Source organism: Cervus elaphus, chromosome 5 (genome assembly GCF_910594005.1).
Source record: "Cervus elaphus chromosome 5, mCerEla1.1, whole genome shotgun sequence".
Lineage (NCBI taxonomy): Eukaryota > Metazoa > Chordata > Mammalia > Artiodactyla > Cervidae > Cervus > Cervus elaphus.
Window position 1 is genome coordinate 97,757,212 of NC_057819.1, and position 26,590 is coordinate 97,783,801.

Sequence of the window (26,590 nt, forward strand, 5' to 3'; positions counted from 1 at the left end):
GAGCTGGATCAGCCCAACAGATGCTAAACGCTGACTCCCCCTTCCCCTCCCCCCCACCATGGGGACAGGAAGAAACACTGGGTTACCTAATCCAAGGAGCCTTCCAGCAATTATTTCATGAGAAAGTCAAGTGCCAAAAGGCACGCATGGTGTGCATGTGTGTGTGTTCCAAGTAGCCATGTGGACAGGGTGAGCCAAATTGCTCCCTGTATTCTTTCTCCGGGTAGAATCTTTGATAGACACTAAAAGAGAGGCAACTGCTACGGCTTGTCTCTAGTAGCACTCAGAGCCCCTCTGGATCTGAGCACAGAGCCTGGAGTGCAGGGACCCCAGTCTCAGCCAGAAAAGCCCAGCCTCTTCCTTTGCAGGACCCGAGGAAGGACCAGGCAGGAAAGTCTGGGAGGGGCTGGACAGCTGGGTCCCTGGTCCTATAGCTGATGTGCAGTGGAGTCTGTGCCTGGATGGACAGCATAAATGAGGGTGGGGATGGGTCGGGGTCCAGCCTTCTCTCGCAGCATCCAGGAGAAGGAAGGCTGGCCAGGTCTCTAGGGTGGGACCCCAATGGGGGATAGATAAGATTCTAGAGACTGGCTGCCCAGGATCCAGCCTCGCTCTCCCACTTTAGATGCGTTATATGGTCTCTCCGGATCCAACATGACAACATCTGGGAGGGGCTGCTTGGGGCCTGGGGAGGGCTCTATCTGCCAAGGGCAGAGATGGGGCTCACAGTGGGTTCTGGGCAGACAGTACAAGAATCAGACCATCCCCCTTGGTTCCTCTCCCTCAGCAGTCAGACCACTGAGTCAATAGCTGGAGATGAGCCAAGGAGAGGAGAGATGAACCAGGAGGGGAGGAAGAGGGGCAAAGGGTCGGGGGAGGAGGGAGGAAGGGAGGAGGGGGTGATTCTGGAGTGGGGAGGGAGGCACTGAAGACCAGTGCCATCCAAGAGCTGGCTCCTTGCCAGTTTGGGGGAGGCTGCTGCTCACCCCAGGCCCCAGGGGCTCCTCCTGGCCGCCCCCTCAATGCCCCTCCTCCCCTCCTCCCACCCTCCTGGGGCTCAGCTCCTGCCCGGTACCAGACTATGGGGGAGGTGAGGGCGATGGACCCTGCTGAACTCCCTGCACATTCACCAGCCCTGATGTCAGCGGGCTAGAGAGGCCGACCTCCCACTGAGTCCCCGGGGCTCTGGCACCCGCCCTCCCAGCTCCCCCTCCCCTGGCTCCGACCCTGCTTCCTGGCCCCTTGATCTGCTCTGGTGCTGGGCTGGGGGCAGGATGTGGGACAAGCCTTCCTGTACCCCCTGCCAATCACCCCATGAAATCAAATCCCGGCCAAGCCCAAACCCGAAAGTCAGGGACCCGAGGTGGGGGAATTGAGGCCTGGGGAGTGACAGGGACAGACTCCAGGTCACAGAGCAAGGTATGCAGAGACAGGGCTGGAACCCAGGGTCTTGGCTATGGTCCCAGGGCCCCTTGGGGGCAACAGTCAAATCCAGCCAAGTCTGGGCAGCTCTCCGTGCTCCCAGATCGCCCAGAGGCTCCAATCCCCTGGAATTGTGCTTTGAGCTCTCCAGAACCATTCCTGTGGCCCTCCAGCAGGAACCCCTGAGGACCACCCCTCCTCCCAACACTCTTGACTCCCCTTCTTCTCCCCAGTGACCTTCCTGAGTGACTGTGTTTTCACTCATCCCTTAACCATGGTCCCCAGGGCTCTGAGCTGGGCAGGTCTCCCTTTTACTCACAGGCCCTTTCTGCATGGTGTCACCCACCCCCACACCCGCACTGGTGGCTCCCACTCCCCCACCTCCAGCCCGTCCCTCTCCTTATACCCACCTGCCTCCAGCTCTTGTCCTGAAGGTCCCACCCACTCCCCAGACTCCTAAGTTTCAGCGCTTAAGGGGTGTGGCAGTCCTCTGTAGTCCTGGGCCCACCTGCCTGGGACTAGCCCTCACCCTCTGCACCCGGGTCCTCGCACATGTGTTGGAGCCCATCCTCGGAGAGCAGAGAGCTGTCTGTCTCAGCTGTTCATCTATCCCTACAGCTGAAGAGGCAGCTGGCTTTAGAAAGTGCTCCATGAATCCATGAAAATGTGGGAGTGAAAGCCAGGGAAAGGGGACTCGTTGGAGAGGGAGTGGAACCAACAGAATGAGTGGATGGATGGACCCCATGAGCTGGGTCGCAGAGAGGATGTGTTAGAAGGTGTGGTGAACCGTGGGGTTCACAGGTGCCACATGGGCCCTGACCCCAAGGTCACATCAGCCTTTGCACTGAGACAAAGACAGCTGCTGGCCTCACTGGTCACCTCACCCCTCCAAGCCCCTCTGCCAAGAATGCTCAGGTCAGAAGATCAGGGGTCAGGCCAGACCTGTTATCTGCCAGGCAGGCCCCAGTTGGCCCTACCAGGCCCTCTATGAAGCGTTCAGTCCGCTGGGATGGCTAATAGGCCCGGCAGTCCAGCTTTGTAACTGGGGAAGGTGTGGAAAGGGAGCCACACCCCACGCCTCAGGGTCCCCAGCTGCAGGCACCAACGGGGAGCAGGCTAATAAGGACTCGACCAGAGAAATACACTCCAGGACTGGACCCTCCTGGCAAACATACCATCGCCAGCTCCTCCCCCTCGAATCTTGAAATCCAGCCTCTGCCCTGGAAACCATTGCCTTGTTATGAGATCCACAGAGGCGTGGACGCAGGACTTGTGTTTATCTTTTCCTGCCAGGTTGCTGGGTTCAGGAGCCAAAAGGGGTGCTAAGCGGGGAGGCAGGAGCATGATGGAAGCTGCACAGGAGCCTGGGGTGGGCCAGTCTCGGAGCCCCCAGACCTCATCTCTAACTAGGACCCCAGAGACGCGCACTAGGGGCTCTGGGCTCTGCCCCACGGCTCTGCCTGCCTGAAGCGGAGCCACTGGGGCGGAACCTGGAATCCTGAGGCCCCTGGGAGAGAGGACAGAAGAGACTCCTGCCCCCGGGTCACTCCAACTTCCTCCACCAAACCCTCCTTTAAACTCCCCCCAGGGACACACTGCCAGACACATGTGTATATTTGGGATGTTCCTCTTTCTCCCGTGTATCTGAGGACATGTCTGTGCACATATGCTGCTTGCGTATACCTGTGTGGGTGTGTTGGTGTGGAGGGAAGATGTGGGAGGTACAGAGTCGGTAGTACCTGCATGCACACCTGTACACATGTGTACATGTACGGGCGCATGTTCAAGCCCCTGTGGTTGGAAGGGGGATTTTTATGCCTTTGCTCATAAATGGTGAATGTGTTTCTAGACACACATGGATGCATGCCCGCAGTATGTGTGTCAACATAGGACGTGCGCATGCCTGTGTGTGTATGTGGGTTGTCTACACATGCTTACGTATATAAGATATTTGTGTGTCTCATTGTGTGAGTTTGATCACACGTCACGTGCCACGTTTTCCGTTGTCTCTTTCACCAGACCTGGAAGTGTGTCTCTAGAAGGTACAGATCCTGAGCGCTCTGCAGAGACTCGCTTATACAATTCTAAGGGTGGCCCTGACTTGGGGAGGGGGTAAGAGAGTGGAGCTTCCTGTCCCTCTGGACCAGCACTGGGCCCTTTTGGTCCCAGCGGAGGAGGAATTTCCCACGATCCTCTGCTGAGAGACCGGCTGCCCAGAGAACAAACAGCAATCATCCCCATGTGGAGGGGCTGCCTGCTCCTCCCCGCCAAGGCAGGGGCTGCGGAGGGTGTGGAATGGAGACAGCTGCTTCCAGCCCAGATAAGGCCGTGGGGCTCACATTTTCCATTTCCAGGAACCTCCCTGGCAGGTTCCATCCCCTAAGCTCTGGCCCCATGGCCTGGAGAGGTCTCCGGCTGACCAGTGCATTCCTCACCTGCACCAGTCTGGGAGCTGCCATGCCAAGAGGGGAAACTGAGGTGCTGGAAGAGTCAGCACCCCACAAGAGCTTGTCCTGGGCCTCTAGGGACTGGGGACGTGGTCTCTGTGGCAGGATTGGCCCACAGAGGGCCCCACAGTTGGGGGGCCCTCACAGCTAATATCCTGACACTTTTGCCTCTGAAAACCACCCAGTAAGGAGGAGGGGTCTCCTCTGTCTGCTCCATCAGCCTGGCCACCCACTGCCCAGGGGAACCCCGAGACCCGGAGGGGTGAGCAGTCCTGGTCAGGGACAGAACTGGCCTCGAACTCTGGACTTCTTCTCCTTCTCCCCACCCCTCCACAACATCCTATCCAGAGCCTGTCCCCTCTAGCCCTGCCTGGCCTGCCTCCCCTCCCCCTCCCTGGGCTATTTATAGGGCCTGGCTCAATGGCCTCTAGGACTTGAGGAGCCAGAGATGCAGGACTGGAGAGCTCACGGGCCTTCCCCAGGGGCCCCGGAGGCTGGGCAGTGTCCGCTTTCAGCCCAGCAAAAGGCCGTGTCACTCAGAGCGAGCAGTGGGGGTGGGGAGGTCAGGCCGAGGCAGCGGGCTGGGCTAGGGTCTGGGCAAGGGTCTCTCTGGAGCCTCTTGCAGTCTGTAGACAAGCCAGGCTCCCTCAGAAGCATTCTTGAGGCTCCTTGGGGCTGGGGCAGGCATGGGAGGTCTCAGAGGGCACGAGACCATCCTTGGGAAGGCCTGGAGGGCGGAGGCCAGCATGGGGACCCACCAGGCGGCCACCTCCCTTGGAAGCCCGCAGAGTCTCCTTTTTTCTAACAAAACTGTCCCCCTGACCCTTGGATCTACTCCAGCAACAGGTGAATAACTGAGGCTGCCATTCAAGGCCCGTCCAGCACAAGGCACAAACTCTCACATTGCTGCCATTGTGGCTGTTCTGGTCACCCTGCCCAAAGCATCCTTTTACTTGCCATCCTGTCTGATAAACTCATGCTCCTTTTTCAGATCTTCAGAGCCCAGTTTTTTGGGAAGGTTGTTTTATTTTTTTTGGCCATGCTGCCTGGCATGTGGAATCTTAGTTCCCTGACCAGGGATCAAACCCATGCCCCCTACATTGGAAGTATGGAGTCTTAACCACTGGACCACCAAGGAAGTCCAGAGCCCAGTTTAAATGCCACCTTCTCTGAGAAGTCATCCTTGGTGAAGCATGCCAGGCTGCCTCACTTCCACTGTCTGCCCCACTGCGTCCACTGTGTGCTCAACTCCTGACCTGGCTCCTCGCTCCAATGCGGGAATTGTGCTTCTCTGGAGCAGTGATCTCAGTTTGGAGCTCCCGAGAGGGCAGAGCCCAGAGTCACTCAGCCCTCTACTCCATCCATCGCCCAGCCCCAGGCACTGGATGAATGAGTGCAGGAACTAGTGATTGAACAGCGAATGGGGATGGAGAGAACCAGGGGGCAAGGAAAGCAGGAAAGGCGCCGTCTGTGTCTCCTGAGCCCTGGAGGGACTGCCTGGAGTGCCAGTGGGCAGGAAGGTGGCAGGGGCAGCCCAGGCCAGATTTCAGGGATGCTGTGCCGCCTTGGGCTGCAGCCAGCTCGGTCACTCTCATTCTTTCCAGATCAAAGTTCCCCCAGGGAACAGCCTGGAACCTGACACTGGCCCAGCGTGGAGGGGACCGGCTGGTGCTATTCAGGAGGAGGGCACGGGGAGGTAGGGCACCTGTCCCCAGCTCCAGGGACACCAGGCCAACAGCCCAGGAAGGGGGCTGGACACACTTTCACACACTGACTCCAGCTGCAGCCCTGCCCTCAGGTGAAGGGCCACATCAGTAGGATGGTAACCCCTGGCTTAGGCCCTTGTCCAGACTCTCCAAGGACACCAAGCCCCACAGGGCCTTAATGGCTCCCTGCTCTGTCCCCGCATCAGTTCTGACTCACCCTCATCCCATCCTCCAGAAACTTCCATCTCAGACGTGCTCCAGGTGTATGGTCTGTGTCCCAGCATCTGTGTCTGTTTCTGTACCTTTCTGTCTAGACTTGTCATAATTCTGTGTTTCTCTGTATTTTAAAAAATATTTATTTATTTGGCTGTGCTGGGTCTCAGTTGCCGCATATGGGATCTAGTTCCCTGGCCAGGGATCAAACCTGGGCCCCCTGCATTGGGATCACAATCTTAGCCACTGGACCACCAGGGAAGTCCCTCTCTGTATATTTTGTTCTTCCTTCAGTCCCGATTCCTGTCTCTTTTTCCATCTCTGTCTCCCTGGACATGAAGAATAACAGTGGAGTGGTGCGTTAGCCCTTCGGTCTGCAGTAAATAGATTTTTCCTGCCGCTGGGTCTGGGCTGGGAGAGGATGAGAGAGGACAGAACCCAGTGCCCCTGCTGCAGCCAGGCCTCACTGGTACCCTTGGCTGCTGCGTCTGAGCCAGACCTAAGTCAGCCCCACCGCCACGTGAGTAGACAGACAGGAAGCGGGCAGAGCTGGTCTGCGGCAGGAGGCCCATGTCAGTGGGCCAGATCCCTGAGTCTGCCACTCCTCTGGCCTTCTTCCTCATTCCACTCCTAGCTGTGGAAAGTCACACCACAGCCAGAGTTTGACTTCATGGCCCCCACTCCCATGTGCAAACTGGAGTCACATGTCACACACACACACACACACACACACACAGCATAGGGGAGTGGCTCAGAGCTTAGGACTCTGCATCTCAGTAATGTCATGGCTCGCTCATCTTTGGAACTCAGTTTCCTTGTCTGCAAATGAGGATTTTAATAATAATAATATCGTATCTGTGTCCTAGAATTGTTGTGCATGTGTGTGAAGTAGCTTCAGTCATGTCCGGGTCATTGTGACCCTATGGACTGTAGCCCGCCAGGCTCCTCTAAGGGATTTCCCATGGAAAATCTGACCCAGGATCAAACCTGCATCTCCTGCATTGCAGGCAGATTCGATACCGCTGAGCCGCCAGGGCAGCCCCCCCTAGAGTTGCTATGCTTAGTCACTCAGTCCTGTCCGACTCTTTGTGACCCTATGAACTGTAGTCCATCAGGCTTCTCTGTCTGTGCGCTTTTCCAGGCAAGAATACTGGAGTGTGTTGCCATTTCCTACTCCAGGCGGAATTGTTAATACGCGTTAAATTTATTCATGTTTGCAAGGTCCTTACAAACAAAGACCTTATGTCTGGCTCATAGTAAGCACTCTATTAATCTATCTATTAGTTAAATAAAATTAATAAATATGCATGCATGCATGCTTCATACTTGACTCTCAATAAAAATTACAAGTTGCTTTCACCTTTATCCTGTTGCCCTGGGTTGAGCCAGACCCTGGTCACCAGCAAGTCCAAACAAGCCTGATGTGAGTAGTTGTAATTCAAGTCTAGGAAGAACATACAGCTCTGGGCGTGTGCATTTCTCCAGATCTGCTTGTGGAACCACATGTCATTAACAGGATCACATGTGGAGAAGTCACTTGGCTTCTGGTTAAAGACAGTTGAAACCATCTCCCTCTGTTCCAAACATGTAGAGATGAGATTGTTAAAAATGAACAAGGGGACATGTTTTTGACAAGAAATGGAGACTACTCCATGAAAGAAAGAAGACAGGAGCCTGCAGGGAGAGAAGGGGTCGAGGCTGTTTCCAGGGGCTGGGAAGAGAGCAGGGCTGAAGGTGGAGGGTGTAGGCCATGGTGTAAATGCTAAGCCAGGCTGGGACCTCAGCCTGGCTAGTGTCAGGACCTGGGTTGCCAATTGTGACGATAAAGCAGAGCAGCTCTGTCCATCCTTCAAGATGGCGGCAAAAACCGAAGCCAACATGCCTATGTTGGGCCTGCAGCAGAGCCACCAGGCTCAACGGGATTGTCCTAGAAATGTGTCATCCTCATGAGGTTGAGGGCCCGCAAGTGGAACTTCTGAGAAAATCCTGGTGTGGAGCCCAGCCAGACCCAGACCAAGCTGAGGCCACTAGCATATGGCCTTGGGTTTTAGAGAATCTCCAGATAACCTCAGAAGGTCCCACTGGAACTGAGCCCGAACTGCCCACAGCAGAGACCTCAGCATCACACCCATCGTGGTTTGGTCTCCATCCCTCACTCTCCCTGGTCTCTCTCTCCAGCTTCCTGCCAGGATTTCCCAGACTGACCTTCTAAAACAAGTGTCCTTATCACAAGCTTTGCTTTTAAGAGGACTCTAAGATACTAAGTTTCTTGTCTTCTTCAGAAGGATCATAGAGATGCAGATGGTTTTTTAAATTGAGAAAAAGTTTATATCCATTAAATACATTCTGCAGATGTAAAATCAGTGGTTTTAATACATCACAATGGTGTGCAACCACCACCATCTAATTCCAGAACATTTTCATCACTTCAAGCAGAAATCCTATATCCATTAGTAGCCATTCCCCAATTTCACCACTAACCTACTTTCTGTCTCTATGAATTTCCCCATTCTGTACATTTAATATATTTGTTGTTGTTTTTCAATCACTTAGTCATGTCTGACTCTTTGCAACCCTGTGGACTGAAGCATGCCAGGCTTCCCTGTCCTTCACCATTAATATACTGGGTTGGTCAAAAAGTTCATTTGCGTTTTTCTGTCCCATACATGGAATGATACAACATGTGCTCTTATGGGACTGGTTTCTTCCACCAGCATGTTTCCAAGGTTCCTGCATGCAATATGCATTGTGGTCCTTCACTCCTTTTTATGGCTGAATGATATTCCATTATATGGCAGGGCAAAATAAGAAGAGCAGGTCTGAGCTGCAAGATAGTTTGATAATCAGTAGAAACAAAAGCATGTCATTTAGAAATATGGGAGTAAATATTTTAAAAATCAGCTTCAGAGTAAGTAAGAAAGTGATTGTCTACAGAGAAGAGGAAACAGAAAGAAAGGAACGACATATAGATCTTTTTCTAAACAAACCTTGAAGGGAACTATCTCATTCCTTATGTGCATGTATAGCAAATGGAAATTAAAACTGAAATAAAGAAAAAAAGCATGATAAGCAGAAAATACAAAATGAGATATAGAAATAAGTCCAGATAGATCCATCACAGTACATTTAAATGGCTTTAAATTACCTTTCAGAATGGATAAAATCCAATCTTATTCTATTAACAAAATCCAATCGTCTTCCATGAACACACTTAAGAAACAACTTGGCCTTCCCCGAAGTCTCAGAGGGTAAAGAATCCACCTGCAATGCAGGAGGTACAGGCGGTGGGGGTTCAATCCCTGAGTCAGGAAGATCCCCTGGAGGAGGAAATGGCAAACCACTCTAGTATGCTTGCATGAAAAATCCCATGGACAGAAGAGCCTGGCAGGCTACAGTCCAAAGAGTTGCAAAGAGATGGACAGGACTGAGTGACTGAAAACTGGCACGAAGAACAACTACGACATGGAATTACTGACACAGGAAGGATGGGAAAAAACATCCTTCCCAAGCAAGAACAAAAGAAACAGGAAAGCAAAGCTGGCGTGGCAATAGTGACATCAGAAGATAAACTCAGGCCTTGGAGGTTCACAGTGACTGTAGTGTGGTGGGGTTACTTTATCCAGAAAGGTCTGAGAAGGCCTGTCCAGAGAAGGTGGAATTCGTGTTGAGACCTATAAAATAAGACGGTAGCTAAGACCTGTGTGGGAAAGAACATTCCAGACAGAAGGAGCAGCAGGAGCAAAAACGCGCGTGAGCCTGGATCCAGTTTGGAGTGTTAAAGGGGCGGGGCCGCACGAGGGGCGGGGCCAGGTGAAGCGTGGCTCCGAGTACGGTGGTGCAGGTGTGAGAGCTCTGGGAGGTTTCAAGCGGGGGGCGGACCGGGTTTACTTTACTGCCACGTGGAAGGTGGATTTTAACAGGGCCAGCGTGGAGGTGGGGATTGCAGTTAGGTGTGTACCTAACTCAGCCCTGAAGCGGGGAACGTCAAAACTGGAAGAACTACAAGGAGAAGTTGAGAAATCTATTAATCACAGCGGGCGGTTTTAACCTCTGAGTGAAGGAGCGTCTCTCAGTCCTGCCCGTGTTGACCCGTGGCTCCCACTTTCTCCCCAGCCCTCCGCGGCCATCCCTCACACGCCTTACCCCACGTCTTCATGTCACCTCCCTTTTCTTCCCAGATCCTCTAGCGCCTCCCTGTCCCCGAATGTCCCCGCCGGTTCTTTCAGGTCCTAACATCGATCCGGTGACTCCCGCCCCGCTCCAGCCTTCCGATGACTCCCGCCCCGCTCCAGCCTTCCTGGCTTCTCCCCGGACTCTCCTAATTCACCTCTTTGCTCCTACATCCCCCACCCCCGTTTGGAATCTCAGCCCCTCCCATCCCCCTGGTTTCTTCCACTTCCTGTCTCTCTCTAGGAACTCAAATCCCTAAACTATCCCCAGTTCTGCTTCATAGCTCTCCTAGTCCCTGCCTCAGACTCTCAGTCATTTTAGCCCCTGCCCAGAGCCCCACCAACTTCCTCTCATTTCCCAGAGTCCCTCTGGGTGCCCCACTTTGGTCCAGTCTGGTTGGAGACTCATTGTCTAGTTCCTTATGTGGGGCAAGTCCCTTATTTATTTACCATTATTTTCCACCATTTCCCACTTCCTAGAGGGGCCCTCAAGGCTGTATATTGTCACCCTGCTTATTTAACTTATATGCAGAGTACATCATGAGAAACATTGGGCTGGATGAAGCACAAGCTGGAATCAAGATTGCTGGGAGAAATATCAATAACCTCAGATATGCAGATGACACCACCCTTATGGCAGAAAGCAAAGAAGAACTAAAGAGCCTCTTGATGAAAGTGAAAAGAGAATGAAAAATTTGGCTTAAAACCCAATGTTTAGAAAGCTAAGATCATGGCATACGGTCCCATCACTTCAGGGCAAGTAGATGGGTAAATAGTAGAAACAGTGACAGACTTTTATATTTTGGGGCTCCAAAATCACTGTAGATGGCGACTGCAGCCATGAAATTAAAAGACGCTTGCTCCTTGGAAGAAAAGCAATGAGCGACCTAGACAGCATATTAAAAAGCAGAGACATTACTTTGCCAACAAAGGTCCGTCTAGTCAAAGCTATGGTTTTTCCAGTAGTCATGTATAGATGTGAGAGTTGGACCATAAAGAAAGCTGAGTGCCAAAGAACTGATGCTTTTGAACTGTGGTGCTGGAGAAGACTCTTGAGAGTCCCTTGGACTGCAAGGAGATCCAACCAGTCAATCCTAAAGGAAATCAGTCCTGAATATTCATTGGAAGGACTGATGCTGAAGCTGAAACTCCAATACTCTGACCATTTGATGAGAAGAACTAACTTATTTGAAAAGACCCCGATGTGGGAAAGATTGAAGGTGGGAGGAGAAGGGACGACAGAGGATGAGATAGTTGGATGGCATCACTGACTCAATGAACATGAATATGAGTAAGCTCCCGGAGTTGGTGATGGACAGGGAGGCCTGGTGTGCTGCAGTCCACGGGGTCGCAAAGAGTCGGACACGACTGAGCGACTGAACTGAACTAAGAGGGGCCCTTGGGGCTTCCTAGGTGGTGCAGTGGTAAAGAATCAGCCTGCGATGCAGGAGACACAAGAGGTGCTGGTTCTATCCCTGGGTTGGGAAGATCCGACACCGCCCCCCCCCAACCCCGCCCCAAGGAGGAATGGCAACCCACTCCAGTATTCTTGCCCTGGGCAATGCCATTGATAGAGGAACCTGGCGCGCTGCAGTCCATGGTGGGGGCGGGGGTCACAAAGAGTCAGACACAACTGAGCATGCGCGCGCGCGCACACACACACACACACACACACACACACACACACACACACACACACACACAGGGGCCCTTTCATGGAGACTCTCAGTTGGCCAGATATGAGTAAGACACACACATCATTTCATGCCACCTCTAGCGACCCCTGGACCCAGAGAGGAGGAAAGGCAAGGTCCCCCAGGTTCCCTTTCATTTCCCATCGCAAGCAGGATGAGAGCCTGCTGACCACAGGGTGGGGGCAGGGCCCACCCTGGCAGTCAGGGATCTCCCAGTCCAGGCAGGGGAGGGTCCCAGCAGCCGTCATGGCACAGACCCAGCCAGAGCTTGGGGCCTGCTGCAGCAGGTGGTTACAGAGGGGGTCCATCGGGATCTGGTTTTGGTAGGACTATGATTTATGAAGATGACCAGCCCTGGCCACGACCCTTTCCCTTCTCTCCTGTCTCTCAACTCCTGCAAACTCCTCCCAGCACCTCCATCTCTTCCCAGACCTCCAGGCCTTCTTAGCCCCACCCATCCTCCCAGTTTACCCGCCTCCTGAGAAACCTATATGCAGGTCAAGAAGCAACAATTAGAACTGGACATGGAACAGACTGGTTGCAAATCAGGAAAGGAGTACGTCAAGGCTGTATATTGTCACCCTGCTTATTTAACTTATATGCAGAGTACATCATGAGAAACATTGGGCTGGATGAAGCACAAGCTGGAATCAAGATTGCTGGGAGAAATATCAATAACCTCAGATATGCAGATGACACCACCCTTATAGCAGAAAGCGAAGAAGAACTAAAGAGCCTCTTGATGAAAGTGAAAAGAGAATGAAAAAGTTGGCTTAAAACTCAACGCTTAGAAAATTAAGATCATGGCATCCGGTCCCATCACTTCATGGCAAATAGATGGGAACAATGACAGACTTTATTTTTTTGGGCTCCAAAATCACTGTAGATGGTGACTGCAGCCATGAAATTAAAAGACACTTACTTCTTGGAAGAAAAGCTATGAGCGACCTAGACAACATATTAAAAAGCAGAGACATTACTTTGCCAACAAAGGTTTGTCTAGTCGAAGCTATAGTTTTTCCAGTAGTCATGTATGGATGTGAGAGTTGGACCATAAAGAAAGCTGAGTGCCGAAGAATTGATGCTTTTGAATTGTGGTGTTGGAGAAGACTCTTGAGAGTCCCTTGGACTGCAAGGAGATCCAACCAGTCAATCCTAAAGGAAATCAGTCCTGAATATTCATTGGAAGGACTGATGCTGAAGCTAAAACTCCAATACCTTGACCACCTGATGCGAAGAGCTGACTCATTAGAAAAGACCCTGATGCTGGGAAAGATTGAAGGCAGGAGGAGAAGGGGACAACAGAGGATGAGATGGTTGGATCGCATCACTGACTCAATGGACATGAGTTTGGGTAGGCTCTGGGAGTTGGTGATGGACAGGGAGGCCTGGAGTGCTGCAGCCCATGGGGTCGCAAAGAGTAGGACGCGTCTGAGCCACTGAACTGAACTGATCCTCTCAGCCCCTCCAATCTTCCACAGGATTTCCTAGCCTCTGCTCCACCCCCATTTTCCCTCCCCTCCCTGCCATTTCCCCCAGTGCTACACACTCGCCTTCCATAAGGCCAGGGGACTGGGATCCCAGAGGACTGGGTTAAGAACTGATGTGCTCATGTGTAACAGGAAACTACTCAAGGCAAGGGAAAGGACCACCATACAGGAGCATGCCAAATGTTTCTGAGGCTCATACAGGAGCCTGATTCCACCTGTCAAAATGGAGAGAACTCCTAACACCATGCATTGAATAGAGTCTTCAGATGGGTCATGTATTTCCACAAAATGAAAGACAACCCATAGAATGGGAGAAAATATTTGCAAACCATGTACCCGATAAGGAGTTAATATCCAAAAAAAGATAAGTAATGTATGCAACTCAATAGTAAAATACCCAAAAAACCTAACTGTAAAATGGGCAAAGGACCTGAATAGAATTTTTTCCAAGGAAGACATACAAATGGTCAATATGAAAAGATGCTTGACATCACTAATTATTAGAGAAATGCAGGTCAAAAGCACAGTAAGATACCATCTCACACTTGTTAGGATGTCTGTTATCAAAATGACATGAGACAACCAGTGCTGATGAGGATGCCGAAAAAAGTGAATTCTAGCACTGTTTCGGTGGGAATGTAAACTGGTACAGTCACTATGGAAAACAGTATGGAGGTTTCTTTAAAATATTAAAAATAGAACTACACTATGACCCAGAAATCTCACTTCTGGGAGATTCATATCCAAAGAAAATGAAAGCACTATGTTTAAGAAATAACTGTACTCCCATGTTCATTGCAGCATTATTCATGGTAGCCAAGATATAGAAAGAAACTAGGTCTCTGTTGACAGATGAATGGATAAAGAAAATTACACACACACACACGTGCACATACACACACACCATGAAATATTATTCAGTCTTTTTTTCCAGTGTTTTTTATTTTATTTTTTTTTCATTTATTTTTATTAGTTGGAAGCTAATTACTTTACAATATTGTAGTGGTTTTTGCCATACATTGACATGAATCAGCCATGGATTTACATGTGTTCCCCATCCCAATCCCCCCTCCTGCCTCCCTCCCCATCCGATCCCTCTGGGTCTTCCCAGTGCACCAGCCCTGAGCACTTGTCTCATGCATCCAACCTGGGCTGGTGATCTGTTTCAATGTTGATAGTATACTTGTTTCAGTGCTATTCTCTCAGAACATCCTACCCTCACCTTCTCCCACGGAGTCCAAAAGTCTGTTCTGTACATCTGTGTCTCTTTTTCTGTTTTGCATATAGGGTTATCATTACCATCTTTCTAAATTCCACATATATGCATTAGTATACTGTATTGGTCTTTATCTTTCTGGCTTACTTCACTCTGTATAATGGGCTCCAGTTTCATCCATCTCATTAGAACTGATTCAAATGAATTCTTTTTAATGGCTGAGTAATATTCCATCATGTATATGTACCATAGCTTCCTTATCCATTCGTCTGCTGATGGGCATCTAGGTTGCTTCCATGTCCTGGCAATTATAAACAGTGCTGCGATGAACATTGGGGTGCACATGTCTCTTTCAGATCTAGTTTCCTCACTGTTTATGCTCAGGAGTGGGATTGCTGGGTCATATGGCAGTTCTATTTCCAGTTTTTTAAGGAATCTCCACATTGTTCTCCACAGTGGCTGTACTAGTTTGCATTCCCACCAACAGTGTAAGAGGGTTCCCTTTTCTCCACACCCTCTCCAGCATTTATTGCTTGTAGACTTTTGGATAGCAGCCATCCTGACTGGCGTGTAATGGTACCTCGTTGTGGTTTTGATTTACATTTCTCTGATAATGAGTGATATGGAGCATCTTTTCATGTGTTTGTTAGCCATCTGTATGTCTTCTTTGGAGAAATGTCTGTTTAGTTCTTTGGCCCATTTTTTGATTGGGTCATTTGTTTTTCTGGAATTGAGCTTCAGGAGTTGCTTGTATATTTTTGAGATTAATCCTTTGTCTGTTTCTTCATTTGCTATTATTTTCTCCCATTCTGAAGGCTGTCTTTTCACCTTGCTTATAGTTTCCTTTGTTGTGCAAAAGCTTTTAAGTTTAATTAGGTCCCATGTTTATTTTTGCTTTTATTTCCAATATTCTGGGAGGTGGGTCATAGGGGATCCTGCTGTGATTTATGTTGGAGAGTGTTTTGCCTATGTTCTCCTCTAGGAGTTTTATAGTTTCTGGTCTTAAATTTAGATCTTTAATCCATTTTGAGTTTACTTCTGTGTATGGTGTTAGAAGGTGTTCTAGTTTCATTCTTTTACAAGTGGTTGACCAGTTTTCCCAGCACCACTTGTTAAAGAGGTTGTCTTTTTTCCATTGTATATCCTTGCCTCCTTTGTCAAAGATAAGTTGTCCATAGGTTTGTGGATTTATCTCTGGGCTTTCTATTCTGTTCCATTGATCTATATTTATGTCTTTGTGCCAGTACCATACTGTCTTGATGACTGTGGCTTTGTAGTAGAGCCTGAAGTCAGGCAGGTTCATTCCTCCAGTTCCATTCTTCTTTCTCAAGATTGCTTTGGCTATTGGAGGTTTTTTGTATTTCCATACAAATTGTGAAATTATTTGTTCTAGTTCTGTGAAAAATACCATTGGTAGCTTGATAGGGATTGCATTGAATCTATAGATTGCTTTGGGTAGTATAGCCATTTTCACAATATTGATTCTTCCAATCCATGAACATGGCATATTTCTCCATCTATCTATGTCCTCTTTGATTTCTTTCATCAGTGTTTTATAGTTTTCTATGTATAGGTCTTTCGTTTCTTTAGGTAGATATACTCCTAAGTATTTTATTCTTTTTGTTGCAATGGTGAATGGTATTGTTTCCTTAACTTTTCTTTCTGTTTTCTCATTGTTAGTGTATAGGAATGCAAGGGATTTCTGTGTGTTAATTCTATATCCTGCAACATTACTGTATTCATTGATTAGCTGTAGTAATTTTCTGGTAGAGTCTTTAGGGTTTTCTATGTAGAGGATCATGTCATCTGCAAACAGTGAGAGTTTTACTTCTTCTTTTCCTATCTGGATTCCTTTTATTCGTTTTTCTGCTCTGATTGCTGTGGCCAACACTTCCAAAACTATGTTGAATAGTAGTGGTGAGAGTGGACACCCTTGTCTTGTTCCTGACTTTAAGGGAAATGCTTTCAATTTTTCACCATTGAGGATAATGTTTGCTGTGGGTTTGTCATATATAGCTTTTATTATGTTGAGGTATGTTCCTTCTATGCCTGCTTTCTGGAGAGTTTTTATCATAAATGGATGTTGAATTTTGTCAAAGGCTTTTTCTGCATCTATTGAGATAATCATATGGTTTTTATCTTTCAGTTTGTTAATGTGGTGTATTACATTGATTGATTTGCTGATATTAAAGAATCCTTGCATTCCTGGGATAAAGCCCACTTGGTCATGGTGTATGATCTTTTTAATATGTTGTTGGATTCTGTTTGCTAGAATTTTGTTAAAGATTTTTGCATCTATGTTCATCAGCGATATTGGCCTGTAGATTTCTTTTTTTGTGGCATCCTTGTCTGGTTTTGGTATTAGGGTGATGGTGGCCTCATAGAATGAGTTTGGAAGTTTGCCTTCTTCTGCAATTTTCCGGAAGAGTTTGAGTAAGATAGGTGTTAGCTCTTCTCTAAATTTGTGGTAGAATTCAGCTGTGAAGCCATCTGGTCCTGGGCTTTTGTTTCCTGGAAGATTTCTGATTACAGTTTTGATTTCCGTGCTTGTGATAGGTCTGTTAAGATTTTCTATTTCTTCCTGGTTCAGTTTTGGAAAGTTATACTTTTGTAAGAATTTGTCCGTTTCTTCCAAGTTGTCCATTTTATTGGCATAGAGCTGCTGGTAGTAGTCTCTTATGATCCTTTGTATTTCAGAGTTATCTGTTGTGATCTCTCCATTTTCATTTCTAATTTTGTTGATTTGGTTCTTCTCCCTTTGTTTCTTGATGAGTCTGGCTAACGGTTTGTCAATTTTATTTACCTTTTCAAAAAACCAACTTTTAGCTTTGTTGATTTTTGCTATGGTCTCTTTTGTTTCTTTTGCATTTATTTCTGCCCTAATTTTTAAGATTTCTTTCCTTCTACTAACCCTGGGGTTCTTCATTTCTTCCTTCTCTAGTTGCTTTAGGTGTAGAGTTAGGTTATTTATTTGACTTTTTTCTTGTTTCTTGAGGTAAGCCTGTATTGCTATGAACCTTCCCCTTAGCACTGCTTCTACAGTGTCCCATAGGTTTTGGGTTGTTGTGTTTTCATTTTCATTCGTTTCTATGCATATTTTGATTTCTTTTTTGATTTCTTCTATGACTTGTTGGTTATTCAGAAGCATGTTATTTAGCCTCCATATGTTGGAATTTTTAATAGTTTTTTTTCCTGTAATTGAGATCTAATCTTACTGCATTGTGGTCAGAAAAGATGACTGGAATGATTTCAATTTTTTTGAATTTACCAAGGCTAGATTTATGGCCTAGGATGTGATCTATTCTGGAGAAGGTTCCATGTGCACTTGAGAAAAAGGTGAAATTGATTGTTTTGAGGTGAAATGTCCTATAGATATCAATTAGGTCTAGCTGGACCATTGTGTCATTTAAAGTTTGTGTTTCCTTGTTAATTTTCTGTTTAGTTGATCTGTCCATGGGTGTGAGTCGGGTATTAAAGTCTCCCACTATTATTGTGTTATTGTTAATTTCCCCCTTCATTCTTGTTAGCATTTGCCTTACATATTGTGGTGCTCCTATGTTGGGTGCATATATATTTATAATTGTTATATCTTCTTCTTGGATTGATCCTTTGATCATTATGTAGCGTCCTTCTTTGTCTCCTTTCACAGCCTTTATTTTGAAGTCTATTTTATCTGATATAAGTATTGCGACTCCTGCTTTCTTCTGGTCTCCGTTTGCGTGAAATATTTTTTTCCAGCCCTTCACTTTCAGTCTGTGTGTGTCCCTTGCTTTGAGGTGGGTCTCTTGTAGACAGCATATATAGGGGTCTGTCTTGCTTTTGTATCCATTCAGCCAGTCTTTGTCTTTTGGTTGGGGCATTCAACCCATTTACATTTAAGGTAATTACTGATAAGAATGGTCCCGTTGCCATTTGGTTTGTTGTTTTGGGTTCACGTTCATACAACCTCTCTGTGTTTCCTGTCTAGAGAAGATCCTTTACCATTTGTTGAAGAGCTGGTTTGGTGGTGCTGAATTCTCTCAGCTTTTGCTTGTCTGTAAAGCTTTTAAATTCTCCTTCATATCTGAATGAGATCCTTGCTGGGTACAGTAATCTGGGTTGTAGGTTATTCTCTTTCATTACTTTAAGTATGTCCTGCCATTCCCTTTTGGCCTGAAGAGTTTCTATTGAAAGATCAGCTGTTATCCTTATGGGAGTCCCCTTGTGTCTTATTTGTTGTTTCTCCCTTGCTGCTTTTAATATTTGTTCTTTGTGTTTGATCTTTGTTAATTTGACTAATATGTGTCTTGGGGTGTTTCGCCTTGGGTTTATCCTGTTTGGGACTCTCTGGGTTTCTTGAACTTGGGTGGCTATTTCCTTCCCCATTTTGGAGAAGTTTTCAGCTATTATCTCCTCGAGTATCTTTTCATGGCCTTTCTTTTTGTCTTTTTCTTCTGGGACTCCTATGATTTGAGTGTTGGGGCATTTCACATTGTCCCAGAGGTCCCTGAGGTTGTCCTCATTTCTTTTAATTCTTTTTTCTTTTTTCCTCTCTGCTTCATTTATTTCCACCATTATATCTTCTACCTCACTTATCCTATCTTCTGCCTCCATTATTCTACTGCTGGTTCCCTCCAGAGTGTTTTTGATCTCATTCATTGCATTATTCATTTTTAATTGACTCTTTTTTATTTCTTCTAGGTCCTTGTTAAACATTTCTTGCATCTTCTCAATCCTTGTCTCCAGGTTATTTATCTGTAACTCCATTTTGTTTTCAAGATTTTGGATCATTTTTATTATCATTATTCTAAATTCTTTTTCAGGTAGATTCCCTATCTCCTCCTCTTTTGTTTGGTGGGCATTTTTCATGTTCTTTTACCTGCTGGGTATTTCTCTGCCTTTTCATCTTATTTAGATTGCTGGGTTTGGGGTGGCCTTTTTGTATTCTGGTAGTCTGTGGTTCCTTTTTATTGTGTAGGTTTCTCCCAGTGGGTGAGGCTGGATGTTTGGCTTGTCGAGGTTTGCTGGTTAGAGAAGCTTGTGTCGGTGTTCTGGTGGGTGGAGCTGGATTTCTTCTCTTTGGAGTGCAATGGAGTGTCCAGTAGTGAGTTTTGAGATGGGTCTGTGGGTTTGGTGTGACTTTGGGCAGCCTGTATATTGACGCTCAGGGCTATGTTCCTGCATTGCTGGAGAATTTGTGTGGTATGTCTTGCTCTGGAACTTATTGGCTCTTGGGTGGTGGTTGGTTTCAGTGTAGGTATGGAGGCTTTTGGATAATCTCTTATTAATTAATGTTCCCTATAGCCAGGAGTTCTCTGGTGTTCTCAGGTTTTGGGCTTAAGTCTCTTGCCTCTGGATTTCAGTCTTATTCTTTCAGTAGCCTCAAGACTTCTCCCTCTATACAGAGCTGATAATAAAACTTCTAGGTTAATGGTGAAAGGATTCTCCACAGTGAGGGACACCCAGAGAGGTTCACAGAGTTACATGAAGAAGAGGAGAGGGAGGAAGGAGATAGAGGTGAGCATGAGGAGAAAAAGGGGGATTCAAGAGAGGAGAGACAGATCTAGGCTGTACTCTGTTCCCTAAGTGTTCTCCGCAGCCCAGAACACCCACAGAGATTCACAGAATTGGGTTGAGAAGAGAAGGGGGAGGGAGGAAATAGAGGTGATCTGGGGGAGAAAAATGAGAGTCAAAAGGGGGAGAGAGTGATCAAACCAGTAATCACACTCCTGAGTAAAAATGGGTACTGAAGGTTGGATTCTTAAATGTCCAAAATTGATATCAAATACTGAAAAACAAAGATTAAAAATCTAGGGTAGAGGTTAGACTCTTAAAAATACAATATTAAAAAACCACAAAAACACAAAAAATTTAAGAAATATATATGAAGTTCACTTTAAAAATAGGGTCCTTTTTTTTTTCTGCCAGGTTATAGTGGGTTATAAAAATGAAAATTAAGGAGTAATAGAGGAGTAATAGAGGACTCCTTTAGAAGACAATGGGCTGCTTTTCTGGGTGTCTGATGTCCTCTGCTAGCAATCAGAAGTTGTTTTGTGGAGTTTGCTCAGCGTTCAAATGATCTTTCGATGAGTTTGTGGGGTAGAAAGTGGTCTCCCCGTCCTATTCCTCCGCCATCTTAGTTCCCTCCTCCTTATTCAGTCTTAAAAAAGAAGGAAATCCTGCCATTTACAGATTCATGGATGGAACTGAAGGGCATTATGCTAAGTGGAATAAGCCAGACGGAGATAGACAAGTACTGTATGATATCACTTACACGTTAAAAAAAAAAAAAGTCAGACTCCGAATAGAATGGGCTTCCCTGGTGGCTCAGTTGACAAAGAATCCGCCTGAATGCAGGAGACCTGGGTTTGATTCCTGGGTTGGGAAGATCCCTGGAGAAGGAAATGGCAACCCACTCCAGTATCCTTGGCCTGGAAAATCTCATGGACAGCGGAGCCTGGTGGGCTGCAGTCCATGGGGTCGCAAAGAGTCGGGCATGACTGAGCGACTAACACTTACTCAAAACCATTATTTTAAATGTTAAGACTATAATCAAGGAAAATTTGGACATGATAAGGAGAAAAATAAAAGATATACAAAAGAGACCAAGATGGAACTTCTAAAGCTTAAATACATAGTATCCAAAATGAAATACACTGGATGGGCTTAAGAGCAGATGAGATACTACAGAAGAAAAGATCATTTGACCTTGAAGAAATTGCAATTATAAGCTTCCCTAGGTAAAGCATTACAGGAAAAGACACTGAAAAAGAAGTGAGCAGAGTCGTGGTGGGCTGTAGGACAATATCAAGCAATTTAACATTCCAATTACAAACTGGAATCCCAGAAGAGGAGAAAATTAAACAGAAAAAAATATTTGAATAAATCGTGGCTTAAAGTTTTCCAAATTAGATGGAGACTGTAAAAGCTTAGACTATAAATGCATAGAATCTCAACAAAACCCAAGCAAAGAAACAAAGAAAACCACACTGAGGCACATCACATTCAGATTTGTTAATACCAATAACAGAAAGAGAATCTTATATGTTGTCGAAGAAATTTGATTTCTAACCAAGATAGAATAATAAGGATTGGATTTACCCTCTTACTGAAATAAGGGGGACTCCCTTGGCAAGGACTATTTAGATGGGAAACAAAAGCAAAATGATAAATGGAATTTTGTGAAAAATAAAAAATTCTGATCTTCAAAAGATGTCATTAAGAAAATTGGAAAGGCAAGTCATAGTTGCAAAACACATTATCGAGTAAAGGACTTGTGTGTAGAATGTACAAGGAATTCTTAAAGCTCAGTAAAAACAGCTTACTTTTTTTTCCACGGACAAAAGGTTTGAACAGACACTTGACCAGCGAAGATATATGAATGGATAATAAGCAAATAAAATGACATGTCAGCAAAGAAGATACATGAGTGGATAATAAACAAATAAAAGGATGTTCAACAATATTAGACCTTAGGGAAATACAAATTAAAACCACATGGAATAGAAGTGAGCGGTGGGGCCGGCTGACAGTAAGGGCACTGAGAGGCAGTGTGCAGAGCAAATTGGACTTGGATCTCAGCTAAAGGACAATATTCCAGGTACTGAACTTTTAGTAAATGGACCTTCTTCAAAAGAAGGTTTCTCCCTTGTGTGAAAAATGAACTTTTACCTAGTCATTCTCTTGAGTTATCAGGGAAAAAAAATTCCAGTTCAACCAAGATAAAATGAATTTTTCCACACCGAGAAACATCTGGGGTCTAATTGCTCCACTAAAATTACACATGGAATTCAAAGAAATGCGGCAGGTTCTGCAGCTTCCATTTCTTCCAAGCTCAAACCTTTCAGTGGATATTTGAGGAATAATGATGAGGCTATTGGATTTGAAGATATTTTTAATCACATATCACAAAGGGAACTAATGGGAGAACTATACTTCATGATGGAATATAAACTTGATTTCCTGTAATACAGTGTATGCGTTCATGAAAACAGAGGAGCTGCATCTTATTTATAGTTGTCTATTTACTATAATTTGATGTATGTAACATTAAAAGTACTGACACATGGGGGAAAACCCCACATATACATACCCTAGAGTGTATAAAATTTTAATAACTGACAATACTAAGTGTTGTCAAAAATGTAGAGCAACTAGAACTTTCATTCATTGCTGTTGGGAATGCAAAGTGGTGCAGTCACTCTGGAAAATAATTTGGTAGTGTGCTTATATATATACACACACACACACACACACACACACACACACACACACACACACACACACATATATCAAGTTAACTGTATACTTATCATAAGACCCAGAAATCCCACCTTAGATATTAAGAGGAACAAAAGCATGTATTCACACAAAGACTTGTATACAAATGTTTACAGCTGCTATATTCATAATGATAAAAATTTGGGAACAAGCTAATTCCATCAATGAATAAATAAATTGTAGTATATGGACACAATGGACACTACTCAACTATAAAAAGAAGTAATTAGCAATACATGCAACAACATGAGTGCTTGTCCCAGGTTTTCTGCTAAGTGAAAGAAATCAAGTGTGAGTGATTACCTGTGTGAGTCCGTTTATAATCTGTAAATCCTCAAAACATGATTCCTTTGGTGGAGGCAAACATCCAGGGATAGAAATCAGACTGGTGGTCGCTAAGGGCCAGAAGTAAGGGGTGAGGCAAAGGACACAACAAACCTTTTCAGTCAACAGAAATGTTCTTTATCCTGATCATGGTGTTGCTAGATGATGATATATAGTAAAATTGGTGAATTTTACTTTATTCACCAATTGTAAATTGGTGAAATTTACTTTATTTAAATTTTACCCCAATGAATCTGAGTTTTCAAATAGAATGCATGACAAACTTGTTGACTACCACTGGGTTTGATGGTGAAGGGAAGATAGTTTGCTACACTAGAAACTGGCTCTCCTAAAATCTGCTAAGAGAAAAGGATGTGAGACTTTCCTGTGGATTAGACATGAGCCATGGGAGAGGAACTGATGCTTTTGAACTGTGATGTTGGAGAAGACTCATGAGAGTCCCTTGGACAGCAAGAAGATCCAACCAGTCAATCCTAAACGAAATCAGTCCTGAATATTCATTGGAAGGACTGTTGCTGAAGCTGAAGCTCCAGTACTTTGACCATCTGATGCAAAGAACTAACTCACTGGAAAAGACCCTGATGCTGGGGAAGATTGGAGGCAGGAGGAGAAGGGGACGACAGAGGACGAGATCCAAATGGCATCACAGACTGGATGGAGAGGAGTTTGAGCAAGCTCCAAGTTGGTGATGGACAGGGAAACCTGGTGTGCTGCCGTCCATGGGGTCGCAAAGATTCCGACACGACTGAGCGACTGAACTGAATGGGGAGAGGGACTGGAGGAGGGCACGGCGACCCACTCCAGTGTTCTTGCCTGGAGAATCCCATGGACAGGAGCCTGGTGGGCTGCAGGCCAGTGGGTCGTAAAGAGTCGGACACGACTGAAGCGATTTAGCACGCACACGCACACGGCACCTCTATGCAGAGGGAAGACCTGCATAGAGCGGTAGTATTAATAAAAACCTGTCCAAGAGCGCCACCTGGAGGGCAGATGAGACTTAGCAACAAGACGCTGAAACCTAAGGCTGCCTGTTGGAGGAGGCAATGGCACCCCACTCCAGTACTCTTGCCTGGGGAATCCCATGGACGGAGGAGCCTGGTAGGCTGCAGTCCATGGGGTCGCGAAGAGTCGGACACGACTGAGCGACTTCATTTCCCTTTTCACTTTCATGCATTGGAGAAGAAAATGGCAACCCACTCCAGTGTTGTTGTCTGGAGAATCCCAGGGACGATGGAGCTGCCGTCTATGCTGTCGCACAGAGTCGGACACGACTGAAGCGACTTAGTAGCAGCAGCAGAAGCAAGGCTGCCTGTGGGCCTAGGGTCAGGGGCCCCTCCAGACCAAGGGTGAGACTTGTGGGTGAGAGACTCCGGTAATGGTGTGGGCTGCAGGGTTGGAAAGAACTTTCACGAGTCACTAGATGAAGAGTCAGCTTTCTACCCCTAGCACGCCTGGGGAGATGTGTGGCAGGTCACCCAGTACTAGTTAGAATTTGATTAAAAAACTTTTTAAATTAGTATTCTTTTTGGCCGTACCACAGGGCATGTGGCATGACCAGGCGTGGAACCCGAACTAGGGATGGAACCCCACCAGAGTTCCTGAGTTCCCCCACCAGGGATGGAAATGGAGCCCCTGGCCCTGGGAGTCTTAACCACTGGTCTGCCAGGGAGGTCCCCAAAACTGATTTTTAGAGTAGAATGCGTGACAGACTTGCTGCTCTCTCTCCCCTATTTCAACTCTGGAGGAAGCCAAAGCAGCCCAGTGAGTGAGTGAGGAAGAGGATCTCAAGATGTGTGAGCAGAGGGGAAGGGGAGCAACATTCATTCCCCCACACAGAGTTCCTCTCGCATACAGACACACAGACTCGCATGCACTGTTCCCCGGCTGTGTGCTATCTACCCAAAATAGATCGGGAAGGTGCAGAAGAGATGTTTTTAACCTTAAATAAATTTTGTTTTTTGTTTTTTGGCTTGTAGTCTTTTTTAAAAAATTTATTTATTTTTTATTGGAGGATAATTGCTTTACAGAATTTTGTTGTTTTCTGTCAAACCTCATCATGAATCAGCCATCAGGTCAGATCAGTCGCTCAGTCGTGTCCGACTCTTTGCGACCCCATGAATTGCAGCATGCCAGGCCTCCCTGTCCTGTCCTATCTTTTTGCCTTTTCGTACTGTTCATGGGGCTCTCAAGGCAAGAATACTGAAGTGGTTTGCCATTCCCTTCTCCAGTGGACCACATTCTGTTAGACCTCTCCACCATGACCTGTCATAGATATACATATATCCCCTCCCTTTTGAACCTCCCTCCCATCTCCCTCCCCATCCTACCCCTCCAGGTTGAGACAGAGCTCCTGTTTGAGTTTCCTTAGCCATACAGCAAATTCCCATTGGCTATCTATTTTACATAGGATTGTATAAGTTTCCATGTTACTCTTTCCATACATCTCACCCTCTCTCCTCCCCTTTGTACATCTTTTATTGTGGTAAAATACACATAACATCCAATTTCTCATTTTAACCGTTTTAAAATGTAGAATTCAGCAGGACCGAATTGTTGCATACCCAGTTGGGTATTGTTGTGTACCCATCTCCAGAACCCTTTCATCAAGCCCAACTGAAACCCCATGTCTGCTAAACAAGAACTCCCCATTACCACCCCCCTACCCCCACCCGCTGCCCCTGCCCCCAGGAAGCACCATTCTACCCTCCATCTCTGAATCTGACCACTCTGTATGGCTCTCAAAACTGCAGTTACTGAAATGAGACTTTTATAACTTGAAGTGACCCTGGAAATTTTGCCAGTGCAGAGTGTCCAGAAAAGACATCGGCCTTCCCAGTATTCAATTCAAAGGTGTGATGATGAGCCAGCCCCAGAGAACAAGTCCGAACGGGGATTGCTGTTCTCTGATTTCCTTGACCACCATGAAAGGAAACTCTGGTCTTCAGCATCTGGGACCCTGAAGGAGGCAGGCAGACACTGGCTCCTGCCTTCTGGGGTTGCTTTTCTGGGTGGCTGGTCTTGGGTGGGGTTGGGGTCGGGATGGCAGCCAGGAGGCCACCAGGGGGCGTAGCAGGGAGCTTCATGAGCCCCAGAATCAGAGGGGCCTCATGGGCCCAAGTCAGGAGCCTGTCTGGAGAGTCAAGTCCTGCTTCTGCAGGAGAGCCCTGCAGCTTGCTTTTCTCACTTAGCACGTCTTGAAGGGTGTCCATGTCAAGACACGAAGACCCACCTCTGTCTTTAAATTGCTGCATGATGCAGAATTACCAGCACTTAGGTTTCCCTGGTGGCTCAGATGGTAAAGAATCTGCCCGTAATGCGGGAGACCTGGGTTCGATCCCTGGGTCAGGAAGATCCCCTGGAGAAGGGCATGGCTACCCACTCCAGTATTCTTGCCTGGAGAATCCCACGGACAGAGGAGCCTGGCGGGCCACAGTCCATGGGGTCACAAAGAGTCGGACATGACTGAGCAAGCATCACTTTCACTTTCCGGTCACCGATTCCCAAGCTGGTGGACTTTATAGCTGATCATACTTTTCTGCTATTAGCTGTTACTTCAGTAAACACCTGTCATTCTTCTTGGACTTGTGTTTCTCTAAAGTTGCTTAATTATTCAGTCACAGGCAGGTCAT

At 46.6% G+C, this 26,590-nt stretch overlaps 1 pseudogene; it reads left to right on the plus strand.

Annotated features, from left to right (window-relative positions):
- The first annotated feature begins 1,081 nt into the window (after positions 1-1,081).
- Positions 1,082-22,304, plus strand: LOC122693216 (annotated as a pseudogene).
- Positions 22,305-26,590: the final 4,286 nt, after the last annotated feature.